The sequence below is a fragment of the Mustela lutreola genome, chromosome 2, assembly GCF_030435805.1.
Source record: "Mustela lutreola isolate mMusLut2 chromosome 2, mMusLut2.pri, whole genome shotgun sequence".
Classification (NCBI taxonomy): Eukaryota; Metazoa; Chordata; class Mammalia; order Carnivora; family Mustelidae; genus Mustela; species Mustela lutreola.
This window is the reverse complement of record NC_081291.1, coordinates 119,727,776-119,749,793: the sequence shown is the minus strand read 5'-3', so window position 1 is coordinate 119,749,793 and position 22,018 is coordinate 119,727,776. Positions and strand designations below refer to the sequence as shown.

At 43.6% G+C, this 22,018-nt stretch overlaps 1 pseudogene; it reads right to left on the bottom strand.

The window, feature by feature from the left end:
• Positions 1-15,194: 15,194 nt before the first annotated feature.
• Positions 15,195-16,344, bottom strand: LOC131825578 (glyceraldehyde-3-phosphate dehydrogenase-like; annotated as a pseudogene).
• Positions 16,345-22,018: the final 5,674 nt, after the last annotated feature.

Here is a 22,018-nt window from a genome sequence, read left to right as displayed (position 1 = left end):
TTTAACCCACTGAGCCACCCAGTCACCCCCATATATATATATATATAGTATATATATGTAATATAGCTATATATATGGGGAGCTATATATATATTATATATATATAATAATAGCTTCAAGACAATATTCTCTTTAAAATCTTGAATCAACAAAATTTTGTTCCTTTTTTTTTAAGAAGAGGCTATCTAAAACTATAATTACGTTTATAAGTTTTTTTTTTTTTTTTAAGACATACACTTCCAGCTCCACTTCCTCATAAAACCAGGAGATACCGACAGAACTCCCTTTTCATGGGGTCTCCTCTGAGGAGTAAATGACTCAGGCTGTGTGGAGGGCTTGGCACAGGCCTTGTCCTGAGCAGCTGTTTGGTCACCACTTGCGATGATTTATGTCTAACTTGCTGTGTGTTTGTTATGACAGACACATAGCATTTGAGGTCATTTGATTGTAATTTTTTTTTGAAGATATGTTTATGTTGAAAAACTTAAGTTACATGCTCACCACTGATTATTTAGAAAATTCTATAGAAAATACCCACTCCTTAGCTTAATTATTGGCTTCTTTTTGAGGTTTTTGTGGATGGATTTGATAAGTGACATTCCTCTTAGAAGACAGGAGAGTCTCGGAGCCCAGGACCGGGATCCCTAAACAGACTTGAAGATGTAAAAATCCTCTGGCCCAGGGTCTTTTTCTGGGCTTGGAGCACCTTTTTTGCTGGGGTCCTGAGTAGCTTTGGAGAATGTTATCAGTGATGGTTCTGGCTACATGATAGCTTTCATTCCAGTCTGTGTTTCTGAAGTTTTCTTAATGGATCAAGAGTGTTGTTCTGGCATCGGCCTGATTGTTCTGCCATCGCTAGTGTCCACATCTGGACTCAGACTGCTTTGGCTGCAGTCCAGCCTCCTGCTGCCTGACCCCTGGTTTGGGTGGAGGTTTGTCAAATGTTGATTTATAAAAGCCTGTAGGGTCAATGAGGCTATGCCCACATTTGTGACCACACTGTTGTCTCATCAGCTGCTTTCAATACATTCTGTCATTTGAAAACTCTCAACCAAATGGAGACCCTGCCCTCCTTCCCACTCATCAAAGTGACCCCTTAGTAGTGGATCCAGTGACTGCATATGGAAATGGCCCATATTAGTTGTGTGGCTGTGACAAATGCTCACTGTCTTCCCATTCTTTCCACAAATGAGGAGCATCACCAAGGATACGCCAACAATTACATCTCGATTCAGCCTCAGAAAGAGCTTCCAGATTGTCTCTTCCCATCCATCCTCATTGTCTAGCCTTCTTGAAGTCCTAAAACTGTGTTCATGCCATCCTACAAAGTACTGTCAATCTTGTCCCAACTCACATTTCCAGTCTCACTTCCTGGAAGAAGATGTGGCCAATATCCAGCTGCTTCAGTCATGCTGCTGCCCAGGAGTTTATCCCAGTTGTCCGTAAAGTTCATGCCTTTCTCACGCTCTTCTCTTTGCAAAGAACACTCTTCCATTTTGGGAAAATCCTGCTCATCCTTTTTGCCTAATTTGAATGTCATAGCCATGACATTCTTTGTTGACTCTGGAAAAACAGACAGTTATCCTCTCCTTTTCATTGCTCGCAGAGCTCTCTGTTTTGTCTCCGTTATGGCCCTTATGGTGTGCTGTAATTATCTCTTTACACATGTGTCTCTTCTCACTGCGCAGTAGGATTGAGGATGGCAGAGAAAGCTCATATTCAGTGGCGCATCTCTAGAGCCCAACACGTAGTAGGTACAGTGTTGGAGGAATGACTAGTGACTGGATAAAGGTTTCTTCTGCCCATGTAAAATGGGCTTTAGGCTGCTGTGCTTTTGTGATTGGATGTAAAATGATAAAGTTTAAAGGGGAAATAACTTCCCTGACCTGTTGCAACATACAGCGAGAGATTTTATTGCTTATTTCTGCTCTCATCTGCCATATGGCTTTCCATTCACAAACTGCTCTACTGAGAATTACTTTTGCAGGTAATTTTCTAATGATTGTCTTGGGATAAACAAATTTATCAGACTTGTTTGGCTAATGTATTCAAGGAGGTTCACAGGGGAAAAGATTAATCATCTAAGAAGCAAGCCAGTGTCTGTCATTAGGCGGAAGGGTCCAGAGATGATCAGAGCTGAGCAGGCAGTTGCTATGACTGCAGATACTTTTCTCTCCCTTTGTGAGGTCAACGGCAGCTCCCAAGCTGATTGGCTAAAATTAGATTATCCTGCTGACCAACCATGGGGAGTTAATTTCATCAGAAAGAGAAAAATGGTGGGAAATCCTGCCGTGATGCTACAAAGGAATTTTCTTTAGAAACCCACAGAGTCCAAGTTTGCTTCCATTATAATTAATATGTTCTTTCTAATAAAATAATTTAAGGAAAGCAGACAACAGTATTCATCTATTATTTTGTATGTCTATCGAAGCTTTAATCTGGTTTGTCCTCAAACCCAACTCTCAAAGTTAAAGAAACCTTTATTTTCCTGTTTTAACTCCACAACCAAAGACTGTCATAGTGCGTGTGTACGTGTGTGTGTGTGTGTGTGTATGTGTGTGTTTATATGATTGGAGATAAGCTAATTGTGGAAAACAAAAAAGGAGCTGGCACAGTTTAAAGGTATTTGCTTGCAGGGCTCCTGCCCTAGGGAAATAATGGGCACAAAAGACTTTAAACAGAAATACTTACCTTTGGATGGGGAGCATCCTTCAAATTGTTGAAGGGAATTCTGCTTTCCAAGGGGTTCTTCCCAGGAAGTCATTGATGGCCTATCCTCTGGCTTTTCAATGGGTACATCCTTTTTTCTAGGCATTAAATACCACTGGCCTCAATTATTATATTTGTGTTTGGGAAAGGTACAAATTTAATTAATCTCAGAGACAAGATAAACTTTAGGTTCTGCTGAGTTTTAAAACCAAGTGGATGTGAAAAACAAATCAAGGAAAACTGTCCTAGGATTTATTTGTTTTTTTTTGTTTTTGTTTTTTTTTTAAAGATTTTATTTATTTATTTGACAGACAGAGATCACAAGCAGGCAGAGAGAGAGGAGGAAGCAGGCTCGCGGTTGAGCAGAGAGCCCGATGCGGGGCTTGATCCCAGGACCCTGGGATCATGACCTGAGCCGAAGGCAGCGGCTTAACCCACTGAGCCACCCAGGCGCCCCGGATTTATTTGTTTTTTTAGCACCTATGTCACCCTGGAGAAATAAAATATGATTGAGGAAGAAATGGAGAAAGACCTGATGTTGAAATTGTGGGCAATCTGCACACTTCCATCTGTATGATCGCCAAATCAACATATTTTAAAAATCAAAATAACTTGTTGTGGCTTATTTGGACTTGTGCCAGAAGGTCCATGAGGAGGGCCCCAAAATGCCCTGTTCCTGAAAGTCATGTCTGGGGGAGTCAGAGATCATTATGTCCATATAAAATGTAATGATGAATTCCAGGCTACATAAAAATGCTGCCAAGCAATAGTTTCAAGCAGGAAGCACCACAGGGATTTCTAGGAAGAAGAGGACAAAAGCACCATGGCTGTAGTAATCCAGATCCAGACGTTTCTCCCAGAGGAGAGAGGAGAAAGATAAAGAGATCACAGTCCTGATGTGTGTACTATTAGCACATCACTGAGGATTTAGGAAACAAAGACAGAGCAGCCCAGTTCCATCACCCTTATAGTCATCATTATAGTAAGCGTATCTGTTCACTGCTTATCCCGTCAGCCACAGCACTCCGAAGATAGCACTTACTTTGTTATTGTTATCTTTATCATTGCATTATAATTAATGTGAGGAAATTGGGCCACAGAGATTAACCCACCGAAACTTACACCATTTATAAATGGGGAAGCCAGAATTCAACTCCAGTTCCCCTTGTTAGCACTTTTCTGCATGTGTCTAAGAATATTTGACAGAGGTATTCACAGTGTGTGTGTGCTGTTACTTTTTACACCTGTTACTATATAAACCTAATAATCACTTTTTTAGAAAAATTTTATTTAAGAGAGAGAGAGAGCGAGCGAGAGAGAACATAAGGGAGGCAAGAAGGTCAGGGGGAGAAGCAGACTCCCCATGGAACTGGGAGCCCCATGTGGAACTCGATCGATCCCAGGACTCCAGGATCATGACCTGAGCTGAAGGCAGTTGCCCAACCAACCGTGCCACCCAGGCGCCCTTAATAATCACTTTTGATAAGTATATACTACTTCATTGAGTGGCTGTGCCACCATGGCCGCACATTTCATTATTGCTGGACTCCATGTATTTTATACTTTGGCAGCCATTGTCTACAGAAAACTGTTTTCTCTGTCCAATATTTAAATTAATTTCGTAAGGTAAATTAATCACTCAGAATGAAAAGTATGAAGACTTTTTGAAAAACTCTGTTGTCAAGTTCTCTCATCAAGAATATAAGGATGCTCCATTGACCACACTGCTGCTGGCACTGGGAAGAATCATGAACACACAAAAACAACAAAAAAAATGTAGGTGGATGGATAACAATAACTTCCTATTTTAATGTGCTTTTTTTGGCCTCTAATGAATTCCTTTATTTGTTAAAAACATATTTCTTGCCTATTGGTCTTGGGATATATCAATGGGCAAAATAGTTAAGGGATGATAAGTCTTTCTAATTCTGGTCAGATATTTTTATTGGAAATAACACTATGGCAGCATGTGGAAGGCAGACCAATGAGAGCGGGAAAAGATTTGAGGAGGGGAGGACAGGTTCAGATGCTATCTTAATAGAATGAACAAGATAAATATTCAGCAACCGAGTCATTTAAATAAGTGCACAATGAGGAGCACAGAATATATGTTATCATAAGCTCCATGAGTTATTTAGATCTCTAGTTCTAGCGGAATTTATTAGGAGGAAGACATTATCAACATTCCCAACCCAGGCAGTTACACTTGATAAGAACTTGGTAGGTAGAAGAGAGAGATTTTCAAAGTTCATCTTCACACTCTTTTCTCTCCCAGACTCTTAAGACGGCGGCCATTGGGTTGTCACGTTGTATTGCTGCATTTCAAGCTGGAGTGATGTGGTTCTGGCGAGAGATGTTGAAATTTGAGTTTGGGTACCACCAGAAAAAAACCGAGACAGCTCTGTCTCATGGCTCTCCCGGGGTGGAAGGGGAGGGTCATCCATCCTTCCATTTCTGGCTACAGTGCAAATATCATACAGCCAGAAGGTTTGTTCTAGAGTGTGGCTCTCCCACAATTAAGGGCTACTTGAAAGCAGTCGTATGGTAACACAATCGATTATTGTCATCGTAGTAAGTAGATAGTGTGGAAACCAATCATAGTCTGTTTCCACAGGCCATTCATGTTTTGAGACAAAAATAGCTTGCTAAACAGAAGATGTTTTTATTCCAAGATCACAATTGCTGGATTAAATTTCTTTATTAAATTTATTTATTTATTTAGCTCAATCCCTGATGTAAAGTAAATGCTCAATAAATATTCACTACTTTTGTGATACACATTATGACTGTTTTATTATTCAATTTGCTGAAGTGAGAGTCCCCCTTCATAGTCTAAAGACACCTAGAAATGAAAGGAAAAAAGGAAGAGCACCAAAGGTGAAAAAGCAGGCAGGATGAAGGGGGGGGGGCAGCTATTTTTAGGATGGGGCTGCGGCTGGAAAGCTCAGAGGAAGGAGCAAGAATAAAGAGGCTGATGAGGAGGGCAGAGGGGAGATCAACAGTTAACTGTGTAGAGTTTGGGGAGCAACGAAAGGTCCTGGACAGGAAGAGCAGTTCTGTGGAAAAAATGAAAGATATATTAGCAAGTCGGGGCTCTGAAATCCCTAAGGACTCCTGCCACCTCAGGCTAAGCTCCAGTCTGTTTCTGAAGCCAGGCTCACTGCTGCCTGCCTGGCTGCATGCAAATTTGCAAATGGCCACAGATCGCTCTATCCTATCCAGACATTAGAGGCTGGATCTTGAGGACGATAGGTTGATAGGCTGTTATTTGGTTTCATTGAAGGCAGGATCAGTAACTTATTGTTGAGATTTCTGTTTGTTAACTGAACAGAGGATCCCATTCTGTTCCTTGCAAAAACCAACGTAGAAGTCCCATGGTTTGGGTGCTGGTCTCACGAAGTGGCCAGGACCAAGGGAGCTCAGGTACTGATGAGCAGGAGAGGATGACTCCTGTCTTCCTTGGATGGGTTTGCTCACTTGCCACTGCTGAGGAGAAGTGGAGGTGGCATCTAACTGGCTGGTGGGCACAGAGGTTACTCAATGTCTCCAAAGAGGACTGGCAGGTGGAATCTCCACAGACCAGATTGTGTCTTGGCCGGTCCCAAGCGCCCCCAAAGTCACTGGTTTTGAGGTAGTGTCGGCATCTGTCTGCCAGACGGGACACCATGGAGGGTTCACTCAGGACACTGCTAACCACCCACATGGCTTGAAGCAAGCCCCTTCATCTTGCTGTACTTCCATTTCCACATCTGTAAAGTGAGGGGACTCGGGAAGGATCCCCCTGGGCATTCAGTCATGAAAAGTGCCTGCAGGACGTGGGCTGAGAATGGTCGAGAAATGCTCAACAGAAAAAGTGACTGAAATGGGAGGAATATGATCTTTTCCAGTTGTATTTTCTGTTGCTCAGGACCAGATATTTTTTCAAGTCCTCTCTTACCTTCGTGTTATAGCCTATTAGATACTTTAAATGAGCTCTTTTCTATTGTCCATGTGTTTACCGGTTTGGTCTGTGAGCTATTCAAGGACAGGGACAGTTGTTAATAGGTAATACATTTACATCATTCTAAAGGAACAAAAGAGAATATAGTGAAACCTGCTTTCCCCAGCCACCCCCTTCCCCTTCCCACTGGCAACCAAATGCCATTGTTTTCTCGCGTATCCTTCCAGAGTTGTTTTATCCATGCACTACCAAATGCAGGTCTTTTCTCTCCTCCTCCTCCCCTTATCTTTTATGGAAAAATGGTAGTGCAGTATATGCATTGTTCTGCGTTTTCCACTCAATACTATAATTCAAAGCTCTTTTTACATGGTATATAATGAGTTTCCTTTGTCTTTTTTATAGCTTCATGGTATTCCATTTTATATATATGCCATAATTTGTTTAAACAGTCCCAAATTAATAAATATTTAGGTTTTCAATCTTGTGATATTATAAATAATACTGTAATGAATAACCTGATGTATATGTGATACTGTCTGTGTGTGTGCGTGAAATTTTGTGCTAATGAAAGAAATGGTAGATATTGTTTAGTGTGATTTGGAAAATGCCAGTGGGGTTTCTCCCACCCAGACACTTATCCCACCGATTTCATTTGATTTTTCCAAATTCTACATTTGGAGTCATTCTTTGGCTGAAGATTTTGTCTCTTATCGAAACACTAACCTATTAAGCCTCAACAGTCGTTTGGACTCTATTATGAATTATGAGTCCCATGAGCAGTTTTGCTGTGGTGATCCCACACTCAGGCTGCATATATTTCCATGGCTTTCATCACCTTCAGTGGGACACATGTGGCACAGTGTGGGGCTTTCACAGTTTTTCCCCGCTCCTGTTTGGGGGCTTCCTCTCTCAACCTCAGACTGCAGCCATGCTCAACTGCTGTAGCCTCTCACGTGGGGGCAACTTTCTCATCTCTGGGCCTCTGCTCATGAGGCACCTCTACTCGGATGACTTCCCCCCCACTACCTCTAGACCTGCTAGTGCCTTCACTCGGTCATCACTTCCCCTGCATCTCTTTTGCCGTCTAGCCTGGTTTCAGTTCTTAAGGGTCATCCTGTGGACTCTTAACTTCCATCCAAGCAGAAGCTCCCTAGCATTGCAATAGCCCTTAAAAGTTTTTTTTCTTTTTCAATCCCTGTATCTTAACAGACTATAAGCTCCTTATAAGTAGGAACTTTTTTGTTTGTTTGTTAGTCTTTTTATTTCTGGTGCCTATAGCATAATAAGGACTCAGAACATGATAAATGAATAGATTCTCCTTCAGCCCAAGGGTTGAATTAATGGTCCATTGATCAAAAGGGAATATTGGTAGAGGAACTAAAAATTGAATTAGATCACCATCTGGTTTATTAGACCCTGAGTATTCAAAATCTAACTGTATAGTTAGTAACAGACACTGGCTGGAATCCCTTATAGAATTAGTGCAAGAGAGTTGTATTTTACCTGTTCCTGCATAGAACCACTGAATCAGGGGGCAGACTGGCTTTCAAACTCCTTCAGCCACAGCTGTCCAAGATAGAGGGCACAGTGTAGAAACCATCTTTTTGAGCTGCATTGATACCATACGGATAAAGACATGGACTGTTTTTTGTTTATTTGTTTGCTTTTTCCCTTTGTGGTCATCTAGGGAATGAGAAGGTATGGAGGGCAGACATGAGCTGGCCTCATCTGGCATGGCAGAAACGTAGCTGAATGAGTTACTCTGGGGGTCCTCCTGTCCATCCCAGAATATTTGGCTTTGAGATATAGTTTGGATTGGGGGAGGGTTTTTGTTTGTTTGTTTGTTTTTTTAATAGACCTAAGCCTTGAAGATATAAGGTACAAATAGGTGTCCCTAAGTCACTTATTTGTAGTAAGGTTTGTCGTATGCATGTGCTGAGGGTTGGGATGCGTTTCTGCCTTGGATAGGAGAGTTGTAGCAGTTTCAGTAAGAGAGCATCACTTCCAGGTAGGCCCTTGGGATCAGCCCAGGTCACAAGTCTTAAGCCATGTTCTTCTAGGTATTATTTCCTTGATTCTTTGAAAGTTGATGGATAGCTCCTCAGACTTACATACCACTTACTTGGCTTTCGGTTAAAAACTAGGCAAGCTAAGTCCTCAAACATGTTTAACTTGCAATATCATGGCTTAATATAAGCCCCACAAGATCTCATATCATGTTGGTATTAGGATAAAGTATTCCTTAATCTCATAAAATATTAGTGAAATTTCCCTGCATTGCAGTGTGTGTGTGTGTGTGTGTGTGTGTGTGTGTGTGTATGTGTGTGCGCATGCATGCATACATGTGATATATATAACCTGAGTGGTGCCCAGAATGCCTGTTGGGTTGAATTGGGTGGATTTATAGTCCAGAATGCCTGGCTTCACACTGGCCTTAAGACCCTTGGCAAATTAGTGAACATTTCTGTCACTTGTGTTGTCATCTATGTAGAATGGGTTGTTGATAATAATACCTTCCCGAGATGTTTTGAAGATGAAATGAATTATTATATACAAGGTGCTTTGATCAGTGCTTGGCACGCAGTAAATGTTCAACACATGATAGTGATTATTATCATCAAGCGGTTCTATGGGAAATGCTTAGTGGAGGAGAAACAGTGCTGTGTATAAATACAGGGTGGGGATTTGGTGTTGAGAATATGTACCAGTTCTTGCCTCTCCCTTATCTCCTCACCTCTTCAGGGGAGCCTGGAGATGGAATAGCTAGATCAGGGTGACTTGGATGTCCGTTGGACATAAGCAGGCCCTGGGGAAAGAAACCAGGATGTGGAAGGAAGCTTGGCCAGGCAGCAAGTAGGTTTCAGGAGAGTCCAGGTATATAGATGGGTCAGCATGGGTCCACATGGGGCCATTCAGGATGCTCACGCCATACTGCCATGGTGGGGCTGGGTTTCTCAGTGGAAGCCGACAAGAGGAGGTGGACTGGTGGGCCTGGAGAAATTGTACAACTCAAGTTTCAGACAAAGGGCTAGTTTCTGTACCTTCTAAAGAACTCTGCAAGCCAATTTAAAAAAGCCCAAAATCCCATAAAAAGTGGGAAAGGATATGGACAGTTTGCAGAAAATGAAAGAAAAATGGCTCTTAAGGACCTGAAAAGCTATTCAGCTCAACCCAGGAGAAGAAAAATGCAAATTACGATGACAGTGAGATTTCATTTTTCACCTGTCAGATTGGCAAACTTAAAAGAGTTTGATAATACTAAGAAATGGCTCTCTGCCAATTGGTACAACCTTCATAGAGAGAAATTTGTTAATATCTGTCAAAATGTAAATGCAAATGCCTTTGACCTAGCAGTCCTACTTGTGGCAATGCATCCCACATACATATTCTCAAATGTGTGAAGTGATCCATGTAAAAGATTATTAATTGAGGCATTGTTTGTAGTGGCAAAGTTTTCAGGACATTCTGAAAGTCCACAAATAGCACTGGTTAAGTAAATAACGATGTGTCAATTTAATGAAGTATTAAAAGCTGTCAACAAGAATGAGGGAATACTTTGTTTACAGATATGAACTTCAAGATTTCTTGTTTAATGAAAAAGAGCAATGTGCAGAAAATCATGTCTAGTGGGCTGCTATTTGCTTAAAGAAGAAAAAAAGACTATATATGTACTTACCCTATCATATGCATATATGCATATGCATAAAATAGGTAATAGTTTGCCTATTGAGAAGGGAATTGGGAATTGGGAATTGGGGCTTGGAGATAAGTGAGAGAGAAACTTTCCAGTTTGTACTATTTGTAGTGTTTGAATTTGAATCATATTAATTCATTACCTATTCAATCTTTTTAAAAAATAGGAATATTGCATCCTGCTCTCTAATACAGCCATTGAATTTATTATTTTTATTATTATTATTATTTTTTAAGATTTTATTTATTTATTTGACAGACATCACAAGTAGGCAGAGAGGCAGGCAGAGAGAGAGAGAGAGGAGGAAGCAGGCTCCCCGCTGAGCAGAGAGCCCGATGCGGGGCTCGATCCCAGGACCCTGAGATCATGACCCGAGCAGAAGGCAGCGGCTTAACCCACTGAGCCACCGAGGTGCCCCACAGCCATTGAATTTAATGTGAAAAAGTATGCTATAAAATACTGATTAATGCAATTACTTAATCCCACACCACCCTATTCCTCCTGTTCTATTTGATACTCACCGTTATTTAAATACATTTGAAGTCCCAGGAAGATGCTAAGTTTTATTCTGTAGATCCTGTAGCTCCCTACATCCCTGGTGTCCACACTCAAGTACTGCTAGACACGCACCACCCCAGGGTGAAGTTGTAGTGGCGTGAGCAAGGCTTTAGGAAAGACAGAGCTGAGTTTGAATCTTACCTGTATTACTCATTGACTATGTCTTGTGAGTTGCCTCACCTTTCTAAACCTCAGCTTTTGATCTGTAAAAAGCAAAACAAAACAAAACCCGTTAACTGTTGCATCATGAAGTTGATCTTGGCTATAGGATTTCAAGTATTTAAGAATTAAATTCATTAAAAACAACAGCTTCATTGTGATCCACTGCATCCATGTCCCAACTGGCCTCTGTCAGAGTCAACGGTGCAGCTGACTCAGCTCTGCGCTTTCACTGAGGCACTCAGAAATGACCCAGGGTCACAACTCTCTGGTCCCTGCTATCCTGCTGGAGTTGGTCTCTGTCCTTCCCAGCTTAGCCACTTCTCCCTCTCGGGTACCCTTGACTTGGCCTTAAGAATGTTCCTCTTTTGTGTCCAAAGTCTCTGACAGCTTTTGGACAGACTCGTTTATTTTCCCATGTTTGAGAGAAAGGGAGTTCCTTTAGCATGGGGGTAAGGGGGCCAGTGTGTGGTGTCCGGAGCACCAGGGAGCTGGTGATGATCACACTTCTCTTGTGCAAATTTGTGCTCAGTGCACAAGGATAGGCATTTCTTTCTCCTCTCTCTCTTCTTCCAACTCCTACTTAGCAGGGGTGAATTTCAGACCCCGCTGTTAACTCTTCAGCACGGCATGATTTAACTTAGTGTGACTTACAATCAAATGTACATAAAATGTATCTATGTCTTGTCAACTGTTTAACTGAATAAGCAACTATGGGGGAGGTGTTCCCAAGTGACATCAACAGCTCTGGGGTGGCTGTTGTACAGTCAGCCTGAGCAAGGGTAGAAGATTCGGTTTATATGTGTTCATATACTTGAATGGGAGAAAAATTCATATACGGTCAATAGCTTAGTTACTATGGTGAGATAGAAAGCTTTTTGTAAAAGTTTCTCTTTAAAGTCGAAGCTTAATCACTTTTAAGGCGGAGGAAAAACAGAAGGAGGAAAAAAAAAAAAAAAACCCAGACTGTGGTAGGCTAGATTTCCCCCAGATATTATTGCTGCTTCTGTCTCCGTAGCCGAACATAACAGCTGGTGAGTAGAGAGAAACTGGAGAAAGAGCTTTTTTGCCTTTAATCCAGTATGCTGTTTTCCTGTGCCCGTTTTACTGTAATTCTCAGCGGCCGCGGGACAAAAGCTGTTGACTGATACATGCAATTACCTCCTCTAATATTGCTCTCAACTGTCGGCCCTGACTGACGAAAGTGGATGAGGTTTAGTTAAGGTCTGGGAAAACACTCTTTTAATAAAAGCCATTCCCATCTCTGTGATCACCTCCCTCCCTCAGACCTTTTCATCTCTTTTCTGGAAAGATAAGGCCTGGTGATGGAAAGTTAAAAAGTGGTGCTGAACTTGGACGTTTATGACGCCACCATTTACCCCATAAAAACTCTCACAGCGTGTGTGTGCCTGTGTGTGCGTGCGTGTGTGTGCAATTTGCATTTGAAATCCAGAGAATCAGTCTGGGTCGCTGGGCAGGCCTTTCCCAGGAAGAATAAGAGTGATTTGAGGAAGTTAAACCAGACACTCTTTAGGTGTGGATCTCATTTGGTTTTCCTCTCTGGGTCCTCCTGCTGCTGGCAGGACAAGGATGCTCTAGCTCCTAATGGAGGACATGCCCCACCAAAGAGGGTTTATTGAACTGTATGAAGATGGAAACCTTCTCCTTCTCCCTGACAGTGTTGCATGTAGCCTCCTCACAGAGCACTACTATCAGAAGAGGGTGTTAAGGTCCTCCTGGGGAGCCCCTGGGCAGCCCTGAGTGGAAAGAGGGGCAGATCTAGTGAGAGGCTCCCCACGGCACCCCCCCCCCCCCCCGCCAGTCTCCTACCCCTTCTTTGTTTAGAAGAATTCCTGATTCACACAAGAGGAGGCTAAGACGTGGAAAGTGAGGACCACGCCCTATTGACAAGTGTGGTTTGGAAGCCTGAGGTGGAAAGTATGGGAAGATGTCCTTATAAAAACTGAGAACTGTGTGGATTGGCCTGGGTCCCTGTCTTTTTGAAAGGCCGGCTGTTTGTTCTGAATGCAAACTGCTGGCCTCGGTGCAGCAGCTCCTCGCCAGTTCTTCAGGAGGCTTGGCGGCACTTGGCAGAAGGGCCTCACCGATCCCTTTGATTGGTACCCGAGGGCGGAGAGGGTGGGGGCTGAGGAGCCTGCAGTTTGTTCGCAGGCGCAGAAGGGAGTCGGAAGAAGTCTGCTCCCTTATCAGAGAATGAGGTAGATCTGTCCTATCAGTTTTCCCTGGTGTTGGCACTCAATTTTCATAATACAATTTGTAATGTGATAAGGTCTACACATTATTAATAGTAGCAGTAGCGTGGCAAGGTTATTCCTAAGCAGTTTTAATAAAGAACAAAGGACCCTGCTGCCAATGAAGTAAAATTATCTCGGATTTTAGAACCAGGACACACCTTGTTCCTCTTTTTCAAGTGTTCGCAGACTGTTTATTAAAAAAAAAAAAAAAAAATGCTTCTCTTAGAGGTAAACCTACCTCTACCTCCACCGCACCTCCATTGATATGGAGACTCAACATCCGGTTCACATCTTGTTTGCCTTCTGTAGGAGTCTGAGAGAATGTCAGGGAGGGTCAGAGGAGAACCGCAATCTGACTCAACAGACATTTATTGCACTCCTGCTGTGTGCCAAGAAACGCAGTTAAATCTGGACGTGTGTAACACGGGAGAAGAAAAGGCTCATCGCCCGGGAGCCCTCGCCTTGGGAGAGAGATGGAATTTCAGCCTCAGGTGGTGTTGACAGGCTACCAGGAGGTGAGTCTACAGAGGAAGAGGAGTCAATGGTTAAATGTGGCTAGGTCAAGGATGGCTTCCTGCAAGAAAGAGATGCTCTGGCTTTGCAACTAACCAAGTGACTCCTTCTTTGGCATGCTTTACAGTTTCTCAAAGGCCCCTACTGCTCTCTGTGAAAGGGAGGACACAAATCCCATGGGAAGTGATGTCTCCCACAGGCACTAACACCCCAGTCATGCAGACAGGCATGTGCACAGATAACGGCATCATGGCGTGATTGCACAGGGACAACAGTGTGGTTCTGCCAGGACACAGAGGAAGTAGGGGGTGACCTCTTTCAGCTTTCATGATAAGGAGGGCCCCCCCTGCTTTCCTTGTGCTGATAGCCAGGGATGCACTGTGCATTGGACATGGCTCTAAGTACTCTGGGCATAGCAACACACATCAACCATAACTGAGGACATGAAGGCAGAGAGAAATGTCTGGAAGGCACAGTTAGGGCCGGGACTGGAATCTGGGCTGCCTGGCTTCTGAGTCCATACTTATTGCCCCTCACTACTCACCCTCCAGTGGGGAATAAGCTTCATTCTGGCCTTTACTTAGGCAGTGGACACTGAGCCCACTGTCTGATCTGGCTTCTGGGGAGAAGGCTGAGAAAACTCTATGCACAGAATATTGAAGAGGAGGAGAATTATTATTATTATTTTTTTAGTTGTAGAATCTTGCTCCCAACTGCTACCCTCCCACATACAATCACATGTGTATTCACACCTGTACAATGTGAATATACCCTTTTCCTCCCCCATGGGCCCCAACTCTGCCTTTGCATCAAAATCACCCAAAGCTTTAAATAAAATACAGCTGCTGAGGCCCCTTCCCAGATATTCTAAAAAATCATATCTGGGATCAGACTTTGAACATCTGTTTTTTTCCCATGTTTTAAGAAAATTAAATGACATGCATACCCAAAGTAAAAATTCACAGTATAGGAAAGAAAGACTGTACCCCTTTCATGCAGCCCTTAGTCCTTCTTCCTTCCAAAGGCAAACACTTCCAACAGTGGCTTGTGATCTCTTTTCTTCCAGAACAGAAAGCAATGATTACACATACCCAACTGTTATTTTTCCTTTTTGTTTTTGGCTGGGTACTGTGTCCTATATTGATGGTACATGACAAAGCAGGTCTCCCCAAGCCCCTCCCCTTCTTCAGAGGGTCTAGAATGAAAACTGTGTAGAGGTCAGGAGATTCTCAGTATGTTAGACGGGAGTTGGGGCAAGGACTCTCTAGGAACATTAGACCTCTCTCTTCTTGCTCTTGATGAGGCTGGTGGTCCAGGGGTCTGTCTCTCACTCTTTGGAGGCCATGTGGACCACAAAATCTACCACTCATTTGCTGTATCCAAATTGATTGTCGTGCTAGGAAATGAGCTTGGCAAAGTGGTCATTGAGGGCAACGCAGCCCCAGCACTGAAGGTGGAAGAGTGGGTGTCACTGTTGAAGTCACAGGAGACAAGCTGGTCCTCAGCATCACCCAGGATGCCCTGGAGGGGGATGCTTGCTTCACCACCACCTTGATGTCATCATATTTGGTAGTTTTCTCCAGATTGCAGGTCAGATTCATGACTCACATGTTGGTTGGGGATGGGGGCATGGAAGGCCATACCAATGAGCTTCCCATTCAATACAAGGATGACCTTGTCTACAGCCTTGGCAGCACCAGTAGAAGCAGAGATGATGTTCTGACTAGTCTCTTGGCCACCACACCACAGCTTCCCAGAGGGGTCATTGACAGTCTTCAGGGTGGCAGTGATGACAGAGACTGTGGTCGTGAGGCCCTCTACTCTGCCAAAGCTATCATGGATGACTCCTGCCAGAGGGCCCAAACATTTGGTTGTAGAGGGGGCATTGCTGACAGTCTTGAGAGAGTTGTCATATTTCTCATGGTTCCAACTCATCACAAATATGGAAGTATTAGCAGGATGGGCAGAAATGATGACTCTCTTAACTTTACCCTTCAAATGAGCCCCAGGCTTCTCCATGGTGCTGAAGGACCTCAGTGGACTCCACAAAGTACTCAGCATCAGCATCATTCCATGACGTTGGCAGGAACTTTCTCTTAGAAGATGGAGATGGGCTTTCTTTTCTTTTCTTTCCTTTTAAAGATTTTTATTTATTTATTTGAGAGAGAGAGCCCAAGCAGGGGAAGCAGAAGAAGGAGAAGCAGGTTTCCTGATGCAGGACTCCTGACCCCTGGACACTGGGATCATGACCTGAGCTGAAGGCAGATACTTAATTGACTGAGCCATGCAGGTGCCCGGGAAATGGGCTTTCTCTTGATGACAAGTTTCCCATTCTCAGCCTTGAATGTGCCATTGACTTTGTCGTGGGTGGAATCAGAAGAACATGTAGATCATGTATTTGAGGTCAATGAGAAGGGGTCATTTGTGGTGATAATATCCACCTGGCCAGAGTTAAAAGCAGCCCTGGTGACTAGATACCCAATATGACCAAATCCATTTACTCTGACCTTCACCATCATGTCTTGGGGATGCAGCTGGCACTGCATAAGAAGATACTGCCATCTTTTGAATGAAGATGAACAGAGAGCCGCAAACTATTATTTTCCAACTTTTGTAGGTGATTGTGATGAATAGTCTGGTGAGAATCTCTGACCTGGGCCCTGCTCCATCCACCTCAGAGATGTTCCTTCTGTGGGAAAGGAGGGCAGGAAGAGGGAGGCTTAGGAAGTGGGGGAGCTTTCTGAGTAGACGACGGAGACCCAAAGGACAGAAAGAGCCTCCTCAGGGCAGCACACTCCTGCAGAGTGAAAGAGGTGAAAATTCCTCTAACACACATAGTACTAATTACTAAGAAAGGCACAGTGGTGAGACATAGTCAGAAGTGAGTAGAGATCAATAAGGAAATGCCTTCTGAAGGAGACCTGAGTGCCTCCTTCAGTGTCAAAATGAAAGGAAAGGGTATTTGGGGTGGAAAGAATGGCATGGGATGTGAATGCTCGTTCGCCCATGTATTCCAGGTATATTTTTTTCTTCAGTTCTTTGGGATATAGTGGGTGTAATTCCAAGACTATGACCCACTTTTGTGTCAGGCTGCCTTGGATCACAGGGGTTGAATATGCAGTAGGTGTGGTGACTGTCATATAGGAGGCACTGGGGAGAGAAACATGAAGGAGACATGCCCTTATTATGTTCAGTCTCTGGGGAAGACAGACGTCCAGAAACTGCAGTGTGACAAATGTTTTCCTCATGGTGGGTAAGTGCAAGGTGTGTGGAAAGGTGGAAAAGGACTGAAAACTCCTGGGATTTCTTTTAAGCATTGAAACAGGACCTTGTTGGCCTGAGTCTTGAAACAGGTCATACGTTTTTGATCACCAGATTCTGGAAGGGGTCAAAACTGATCTGCCACAGACAAATTTGGGGACATCTAAGGTTTGGTTGACTTTGGGAAGCACTTGGTTATAGTTCTGTGATCTGTTTGCTTTCCAGAGCCTCCAGGAGTCACACGAAGACACGAGTGGTGTGCCTGCATAGCTGTTTGTTAGCCCTTCTTCTTCGAAATGCTGGCGAAGTCTGAGTTAGAAATCAAACGCTTAACAAGAGTTTTATTGTTTTCAGGGCTTTTACATTGCTTTTCTATCTTCCTAATGATACATTTCCATATTCTGAAGACAATGTGTATCTGGAAAGGATCATTATGTTCTCAAATCATATTTTTTTAAATGGATGAAAAGGAAATTTTCATGTTGTACCCCAGACTAGCCCAGATTGTGTTCCAGATCTTTTTCTGAATAAGAAAAAAGACTGTAATAGGAAGCGTTGTGAATCTTTTTAAGCTGGAAGGACTTTCGACAGTCACCATTTTTCTCTTTCTTTTCCTTTTTAAATTCCTATCATGTGCCAAGCCTGGCTGTCTGTGCCATGTCTTTGCAACAGCACTGTAAGGAAGTATTTTGCTCTTGCCATCATTTTACAAATGAGGGAAATGACGACATCAAAAAATTCAGTATCGTACCTAAAGTCTTGTTCTGATAAGTGACCAGGCTGTATTTGAACTTGGGTAACTCCACATGAAGTCCAGCTTCTCATTTTGCAGATGAGCTAAGTGAAGTCCCAAGGTCATGTCCTTCATTGGTTGAAGATCTTGGAACTCAGGGCTTCTGAATTTCTGACTTTTGTATGACAAGAGGGTCATCCTTATGGAGGGACATGTGTCTTGGGCCCCTTCCCTTCCCAGTGCATCCTGTATAAGTCAACTTATATCCTGCTCCCACTTTCCCCATCCCCACAAATCTATGCTTGTGATTTCCCCAAAATTGCAGATGATTGTCTCAGACTCTGTCCATCCTGACCTCTAAACATCTCTGGCATGGACCCAACCATCCAGCCAAACAGAAAGCCTACAGTCCCCTACAAGAACTCTAAATACATACTTTCCTGTCTCTGTCTTTATGTACTTGTTGGAATACCCTCTTCTTGTCAGAGCCCCAGATGCAAAGGTCTTTTAGACTCATAATGCCATCTCCTCTATGAAGCTTGGGAGGTCTTACAGCAGTATAGGATCTGTCACTCTTACTGAAAGATAAAGGATAGGGTGGAGAAGGAAAGGGAAGGGAGAAAATTGGTGGAACTCGGGATAATAGATATGAAACTTGGAGATGGTGCAATGATGGGGGACCCCAAAGCTAATCAATGGCCACAAGGGTTATGGCTTGTTGAGACCTTACTCTGTCTTGGAGCTGTTAAATGCTGTCATCTCCTTAAATTCAGAGCAAGTCATTGGGTTGCTGCAGCTGAGATAAACATCTAGCTCTGCCTGAAGTCAAAGCTTGTTCTCTCATTTACAGTCATATTGTCTCTTGACAACTGGTTGTGGACAGGAAAAGACTAGAGCAATCTTTGAAATGGAAGATTAAAGGGACGAAACAAGATTGGGGTCATGGGTTGAGACAATGCAATGAGAGATGCTGGAATTGGAAAGGTTAAGTGAGGGCCATGGACAGAGTGGAGCTGGCTTAGGGATGTGGCCTTCCGTCCTTGCACCCTTTGTTATAACGAGGCAGCTCAGCCTGCAGTAATCCTCTGGGCACTGGGGGTTGAATTCATGGCTTATGAGTCTTGGTCTGTGTTTCAGGGCTTTCGGTTCCTGAGCTCTCTGAAGGCAGGGACTGTATCCATGCTTTTTTGAAATAGAAACATAGTCATTTCTAGCAAGTGGCCAAATGGGGGAGGCAGAGTGGCAAGCACCTCGATTTGCCCAGGGAAGTCGGGAGGTTTCACACAGAGGTGAAATGTCCAGATAGAGAGAAGGGGAACATAGGAAAGAATAGGGTGAGGGAAACTCAAGGCAGAGGGCAGGGTGCGTGCTCAGGGAGGAAAGCACAGGAAGGCCTGGGAGTGGTGTTTAGGGTTGTGCCCAGAGTGTGAGTCAGGAGGAACCAGTGGGAGGAAATGAGGCTGGAGAGGCAGCTGGAGGCTGGGCCTGGGTGTAAAAGTGGCCCTCCTTGCCTGTCCCCACCCTGCATGTATCCAGTACTGACCCCCAGACTAGTCTCTGCTCCCTATCATTTGGCACATCGCCTTGTTTCTGCATCTTGTATGGGCCCAGGAGACCCTTCCTACTCCTCTAGGGAATTCTACTCATCTTTCAAGGCATTTTAGACATGGGTCCTCGGAGGCCTGCAACAGCACTCTCAGATAGAATTCAAGTGTCTTCTTGCAAGTGTCTTTTCTACGTCTCTGTTCTAGCACTGGTCACACTGTTTTGTCTGTCTTCCCTACTACTGTGAGATCTGCTTTGGGGGAGGAATTTTGTCTTCTCTTTGCATCCCCGATGCTAGCACATAGTAGGTACTTGGCACATTTTGACGACGGAATGACTCTGGACTAGCATTTGTATTTTTCAGACAGACAGTGTAAGTGGTCAGTGGGGACCCCACTTCCAGGAACAGTAGAGGGGAATTTCCCTATTTTCCCTGTGTAAAGTGGGTGGGGGGGGGCGGCGCTGCTCATTGTTAAGGCAGGTCAGTGTCCTACTCACACTGACCCCCTTTGGTCTTTGGAACCTGCCCATCAGGCGAGGTAATTTCTCTGCATTTTTTTTCCTTTGTTGCTCCCTGCCCCCCTTTCCTGCAATGAGTATAGCAGCCCCTCAGGAGTTCGATGATGTTGCGACATGAATAAGATATTTGAATTATGCTATTTAAATGAGTCATCCCACCCCTAGTGTAATTGTTCACCCCCTGTCACACTAAACGTGATCTACATTTCCAAGAGAGCTCTTGGGGCCTGAATAGGGAATTGCTGAAATTGTGGGTTCCAGTTCCCAGTGGCTTATCTTGTGCGTGGCAGGGTGTGTCTTTTGTTTCACATCTGGGCAGATGTGGACTCAGCAGAGCTCTCCATACAAGCTGCATATATTTACAGAAAGAAGTTGAACAGAATTTCCAGATGTCTGTCTGTGTGTGGTGTGTGTGGAGGGGACAGAAAATGGCAGAGTGAAGGCTGGTATGAAAGATGGTGTCTGATCTTGGCAAAGCAGTTTCCCAACATATAGGAAAGCTTAAGCTGAATGGATTTAGATTCTGGACTTGTGGTCTAAAATCTCCTTGTTCCACATTTCATTTGATAAGAGTTTTGGTCGCTCTAAAAAATGAGCCTGCATTGATGTGTTCAAGATGGATGTAGGGCTGAGGTGGCCCTATTACACATTAGCAGTTCTTCATCTTGGAACTGAGCTATAGGATAGGATTAGTATACTTTCCAAATGGAGTGGGCACTTTTCCCTCCATTGTTCACTTCTTTTAATAAAGAGAACATGATTGCTTGTCAGACTATCAAATGTAACGAACTCCAAAGCCACCTCTCAAAGTTTGTGAAGGACACAGGAACTGGTGGTTATGCTGTCTCAGACATTTCAATTACTCAGACTCTGTGGATTTGAGTCCTAGCACATTAGACAAGACCCACATTGAGATAAAAAGGAATTAAACTTCCTAAATTAAGGGTGAATGCAGTAACATTTTTTCCTAAAATGATAGTTAAAGTCAGGTGTTACACTCACTCAGCCGATATTGATTGTGGGCCCATGAATCAGAATATGCTCAGGAGCTTGTAATACGAGAGAAACAGGCACTTGAGACCCCTGCCCGCAAGAAGTTCACAGTCTAGTGTGGTTGACGGGCATGCAAATGGTAGCAGCATAATGGAGGCATGTACAAAATGCCATTGGAAATTGGGACGGCAGAGTCTGCCTGAGGCTAGGCAAAGTTAAGGATGGTATACTTTTGTTGGAATTTAAAGGATGAGTAGTGGTGTTTCCTGGAAAGGACAATTTGGAGGGGACTATTCTAGGCAAAGGCGGGGTTAGCTAAAGCACAATGACAGAAATTGGCTGATTAAAATATGAAGGGCCTTGTATGCTAAAAAATATATACTAGTTTTCCACTGTAGATGTATTAGCAGGTATTCCTCTGCAGTAACAGAAACCTCCAACCCTACTGGCTTAAATCCTAAAGAAAACTTACTAGCATATATAATATGCTCAAAGGCAGGGAAATTCCAAGATGGCTGAATTCAGTGGCTCAACTCTGTCATTAAGGACCTAGGCTCTTTCCACTTTTCTGCTCTACCATTCTTGGTATGATGGTTTATCCTCAGACTGGCTCTTCCTCTGATTACAAGGTGATCAATGAGGTAGAGAGGTTTGTTTGTTTTCTGACTTGATGTGTGTCTTTTTAACCAGGAAGGAAAACATTCCTTAAGAAGCCTCCCCCACGCCCACCCTCCACCCCCTCAGACTTATTCTCATGCCTCAGTGGCCAAAATCACATCACATGCCCAACCCTAAACCATTCACTGGCAAGGGGAATGCAACCACCATGACTGGCTCAGATGAATTTGGACTCACCCCCTGGAGGGGACACACCCACTTCTTCTGAAGTACATGACCAGGTAGAGGACATTGGAACAATATTGGGCTTCTGATAGAAAGTAGGGGAAACAGGACAAATGGCTGCTGAGTTGGGAACCAACAGTGTTTGTTATGGGAGATGATGAGAAACTGTTATAGATGATTGAGCAGGAGTTGGCATGGCCAGATTTTCACATTTAAAAGGATCACCCTAGGGGCGCCTGGGTGGCTCAGTGGGTTAAAGCCTCTGCTTTCGGCTCAGGTCATGATCCAAGGGTCCT